The sequence below is a fragment of the Mchenga conophoros genome, linkage group LG5, assembly GCF_057382185.1.
Source record: "Mchenga conophoros isolate Kocher_MC1m ecotype Shallow Benthic linkage group LG5, M_conophoros_male_GT1.1, whole genome shotgun sequence".
NCBI classification, from domain to species: domain Eukaryota; kingdom Metazoa; phylum Chordata; class Actinopteri; order Cichliformes; family Cichlidae; genus Mchenga; species Mchenga conophoros.
In genome coordinates, this window is record NC_140530.1 from 153,523 (window position 1) to 159,162 (window position 5,640).

Consider the following 5,640-nt stretch of genomic DNA (forward strand, 5'->3'; position numbering starts at 1 on the left):
GCCCCTACCCACATCTCCTTCCCTAACCCTAACCTATCCCCCCCTCCCTGTCCCAAACCCCAGAAAAGACAGAAAAAAAGCCTAAAAAAATGGAAAAACAAAAAACAGAAAAAGAAGCCTAAATAGAGTGGTTACTAAGGATGGGGGTGCCAGAAAAACAAGATGATAGACAGAGTGGACTAAGGAATAGGGGGTGCCATAAAGAAAAAGGATAGAAAAGAAAGCTCCCCAAGTAGGGTTGAGAAGAGAAAAAGAGAGAGAGTAAGAAAGCTCCCCAAGTAGGGTTGAGAGGAAAAGAGAAAAGTCACGTAAAAACAGAAAAAGTGACAGAGAGAAAAATAGAAAAAACTAAGTACAGAAAAAATTAAAAAGCCAAGAAAAAACCTAAGTAAGAAGAAACAGAAAAAGTAAGACAAAAAAAGTCAGAAAGAAAAGCTAAGAAGAGAAAAAGTATAAACCTCTTGACCAGCCTGATGAAGGCGAAGTAACGCCGAAACGTCGCGACGGGCTCAATAGAACAATTAATGGCCACTACTACCCAATGATGGGCAATTTTTTGATCCGGGGGCATCAGTGCCTACCCCAGTCGAGTGAGCGTGCACCAGGGGACCCAGACTTCTGCCTGGGACCCCTTTCTTTCCCCAAACCCTTACCAGCCAGGTCCCGGTGGAGTGGGCGATGCCCCTACCCACATCTCCTTCCCTAACCCTAACCTATCCCCCCCTCCCTGTCCCAAACCCCAGAAAAGACAGAAAAAAAGCCTAAAAAAATGGAAAAACAAAAAACAGAAAAAGAAGCCTAAATAGAGTGGTTACTAAGGATGGGGGTGCCAGAAAAACAAGATGATAGACAGAGTGGACTAAGGAATAGGGGGTGCCATAAAGAAAAAGGATAGAAAAGAAAGCTCCCCAAGTAGGGTTGAGAAGAGAAAAAGAGAGAGAGTAAGAAAGCTCCCCAAGTAGGGTTGAGAGGAAAAGAGAAAAGTCACGTAAAAACAGAAAAAGTGACAGAGAGAAAAATAGAAAAAACTAAGTACAGAAAAAATTAAAAAGCCAAGAAAAAACCTAAGTAAGAAGAAACAGAAAAAGTAAGACAAAAAAAGTCAGAAAGAAAAGCTAAGAAGAGAAAAAGTATAAATAGAGGACAAACCAGTCCCTACCCTCATTGAGCCCAGCCTGATGAAGGCGAAGTAACGCCGAAACGTCGCGACGGGCTCAATAGAACAATTAATGGCCACTACTACCCAATGATGGGCAATTTTTGATCCGGGGGCATCAGTGCCTACCCCAGTCGAGTGAGCGTGCACCAGGGGACCCAGACTTCTGCCTGGGACCCCTTTCTTTCCCCAAACCCTTACCAGCCAGGTCCCGGTGGAGTGGGCGATGCCCCTACCCACATCTCCTTCCCTAACCCTAACCTATCCCCCCCTCCCTGTCCCAAACCCCAGAAAAGACAGAAAAAAAGCCTAAAAAAATGGAAAAACAAAAAACAGAAAAAGAAGCCTAAATAGAGTGGTTACTAAGGATGGGGGTGCCAGAAAAACAAGATGATAGACAGAGTGGACTAAGGAATAGGGGGTGCCATAAAGAAAAAGGATAGAAAAGAAAGCTCCCCAAGTAGGGTTGAGAAGAGAAAAAGAGAGAGAGTAAGAAAGCTCCCCAAGTAGGGTTGAGAGGAAAAGAGAAAAGTCACGTAAAAACAGAAAAAGTGACAGAGAGAAAAATAGAAAAAACTAAGTACAGAAAAAATTAAAAAGCCAAGAAAAAACCTAAGTAAGAAGAAACAGAAAAAGTAAGACAAAAAAAGTCAGAAAGAAAAGCTAAGAAGAGAAAAAGTATAAATAGAGGACAAACCAGTCCCTACCCTCATTGAGCCCAGCCTGATGAAGGCGAAGTAACGCCGAAACGTCGCGACGGGCTCAATAGAACAATTAATGGCCACTACTACCCAATGATGGGCAATTTTTTGATCCGGGGGCATCAGTGCCTACCCCAGTCGAGTGAGCGTGCACCAGGGGACCCAGACTTCTGCCTGGGACCCCTTTCTTTCCCCAAACCCTTACCAGCCAGGTCCCGGTGGAGTGGGCGATGCCCCTACCCACATCTCCTTCCCTAACCCTAACCTATCCCCCCCTCCCTGTCCCAAACCCCAGAAAAGACAGAAAAAAAGCCTAAAAAAATGGAAAAACAAAAAACAGAAAAAGAAGCCTAAATAGAGTGGTTACTAAGGATGGGGGTGCCAGAAAAACAAGATGATAGACAGAGTGGACTAAGGAATAGGGGGTGCCATAAAGAAAAAGGATAGAAAAGAAAGCTCCCCAAGTAGGGTTGAGAAGAGAAAAAGAGAGAGAGTAAGAAAGCTCCCCAAGTAGGGTTGAGAGGAAAAGAGAAAAGTCACGTAAAAACAGAAAAAGTGACAGAGAGAAAAATAGAAAAAACTAAGTACAGAAAAAATTAAAAAGCCAAGAAAAAACCTAAGTAAGAAGAAACAGAAAAAGTAAGACAAAAAAAGTCAGAAAGAAAAGCTAAGAAGAGAAAAAGTATAAATAGAGGACAAACCAGTCCCTACCCTCATTGAGCCCAGCCTGATGAAGGCGAAGTAACGCCGAAACGTCGCGACGGGCTCAATAGAACAATTAATGGCCACTACTACCCAATGATGGGCAATTTTTTGATCCGGGGCATCAGTGCCTACCCCAGTCGAGTGAGCGTGCACCAGGGGACCCAGACTTCTGCCTGGGACCCCTTTCTTTCCCCAAACCCTTACCAGCCAGGTCCCGGTGGAGTGGGCGATGCCCCTACCCACATCTCCTTCCCTAACCCTAACCTATCCCCCCCTCCCTGTCCCAAACCCCAGAAAAGACAGAAAAAAAGCCTAAAAAAATGGAAAAACAAAAAACAGAAAAAGAAGCCTAAATAGAGTGGTTACTAAGGATGGGGGTGCCAGAAAAACAAGATGATAGACAGAGTGGACTAAGGAATAGGGGGTGCCATAAAGAAAAAGGATAGAAAAGAAAGCTCCCCAAGTAGGGTTGAGAAGAGAAAAAGAGAGAGAGTAAGAAAGCTCCCCAAGTAGGGTTGAGAGGAAAAGAGAAAAGTCACGTAAAAACAGAAAAAGTGACAGAGAGAAAAATAGAAAAAACTAAGTACAGAAAAAATTAAAAAGCCAAGAAAAAACCTAAGTAAGAAGAAACAGAAAAAGTAAGACAAAAAAAGTCAGAAAGAAAAGCTAAGAAGAGAAAAAGTATAAATAGAGGACAAACCAGTCCCTACCCTCATTGAGCCCAGCCTGATGAAGGCGAAGTAACGCCGAAACGTCGCGACGGGCTCAATAGAACAATTAATGGCCACTACTACCCAATGATGGGCAATTTTTTGATCCGGGGGCATCAGTGCCTACCCCAGTCGAGTGAGCGTGCACCAGGGGACCCAGACTTCTGCCTGGGACCCCTTTCTTTCCCCAAACCCTTACCAGCCAGGTCCCGGTGGAGTGGGCGATGCCCCTACCCACATCTCCTTCCCTAACCCTAACCTATCCCCCCCTCCCTGTCCCAAACCCCAGAAAAGACAGAAAAAAAGCCTAAAAAAATGGAAAAACAAAAAACAGAAAAAGAAGCCTAAATAGAGTGGTTACTAAGGATGGGGGTGCCAGAAAAACAAGATGATAGACAGAGTGGACTAAGGAATAGGGGGTGCCATAAAGAAAAAGGATAGAAAAGAAAGCTCCCCAAGTAGGGTTGAGAAGAGAAAAAGAGAGAGAGTAAGAAAGCTCCCCAAGTAGGGTTGAGAGGAAAAGAGAAAAGTCACGTAAAAACAGAAAAAGTGACAGAGAGAAAAATAGAAAAAACTAAGTACAGAAAAAATTAAAAAGCCAAGAAAAAACCTAAGTAAGAAGAAACAGAAAAAGTAAGACAAAAAAAGTCAGAAAGAAAAGCTAAGAAGAGAAAAAGTATAAATAGAGGACAAACCAGTCCCTACCCTCATTGAGCCCAGCCTGATGAAGGCGAAGTAACGCCGAAACGTCGCGACGGGCTCAATAGAACAATTAATGGCCACTACTACCCAATGATGGGCAATTTTTTGATCCGGGGGCATCAGTGCCTACCCCAGTCGAGTGAGCGTGCACCAGGGGACCCAGACTTCTGCCTGGGACCCCTTTCTTTCCCCAAACCCTTACCAGCCAGGTCCCGGTGGAGTGGGCGATGCCCCTACCCACATCTCCTTCCCTAACCCTAACCTATCCCCCCCTCCCTGTCCCAAACCCCAGAAAAGACAGAAAAAAAGCCTAAAAAAATGGAAAAACAAAAAACAGAAAAAGAAGCCTAAATAGAGTGGTTACTAAGGATGGGGGTGCCAGAAAAACAAGATGATAGACAGAGTGGACTAAGGAATAGGGGGTGCCATAAAGAAAAAGGATAGAAAAGAAAGCTCCCCAAGTAGGGTTGAGAAGAGAAAAAGAGAGAGAGTAAGAAAGCTCCCCAAGTAGGGTTGAGAGGAAAAGAGAAAAGTCACGTAAAAACAGAAAAAGTGACAGAGAGAAAAATAGAAAAAACTAAGTACAGAAAAAATTAAAAAGCCAAGAAAAAACCTAAGTAAGAAGAAACAGAAAAAGTAAGACAAAAAAAGTCAGAAAGAAAAGCTAAGAAGAGAAAAAGTATAAATAGAGGACAAACCAGTCCCTACCCTCATTGAGCCCAGCCTGATGAAGGCGAAGTAACGCCGAAACGTCGCGACGGGCTCAATAGAACAATTAATGGCCACTACTACCCAATGATGGGCAATTTTTTGATCCGGGGGCATCAGTGCCTACCCCAGTCGAGTGAGCGTGCACCAGGGGACCCAGACTTCTGCCTGGGACCCCTTTCTTTCCCCAAACCCTTACCAGCCAGGTCCCGGTGGAGTGGGCGATGCCCCTACCCACATCTCCTTCCCTAACCCTAACCTATCCCCCCCTCCCTGTCCCAAACCCCAGAAAAGACAGAAAAAAAGCCTAAAAAAATGGAAAAACAAAAAACAGAAAAAGAAGCCTAAATAGAGTGGTTACTAAGGATGGGGGTGCCAGAAAAACAAGATGATAGACAGAGTGGACTAAGGAATAGGGGGTGCCATAAAGAAAAAGGATAGAAAAGAAAGCTCCCCAAGTAGGGTTGAGAAGAGAAAAAGAGAGAGAGTAAGAAAGCTCCCCAAGTAGGGTTGAGAGGAAAAGAGAAAAGTCACGTAAAAACAGAAAAAGTGACAGAGAGAAAAATAGAAAAAACTAAGTACAGAAAAAATTAAAAAGCCAAGAAAAAACCTAAGTAAGAAGAAACAGAAAAAGTAAGACAAAAAAAGTCAGAAAGAAAAGCTAAGAAGAGAAAAAGTATAAATAGAGGACAAACCAGTCCCTACCCTCATTGAGCCCAGCCTGATGAAGGCGAAGTAACGCCGAAACGTCGCGACGGGCTCAATAGAACAATTAATGGCCACTACTACCCAATGATGGGCAATTTTTTGATCCGGGGGCATCAGTGCCTACCCCAGTCGAGTGAGCGTGCACCAGGGGACCCAGACTTCTGCCTGGGACCCCTTTCTTTCCCCAAACCCTTACCAGCCAGGTCCCGGTGGAGTGGGCGATGCCCCTACCCACATCTCCTTCCCTAAC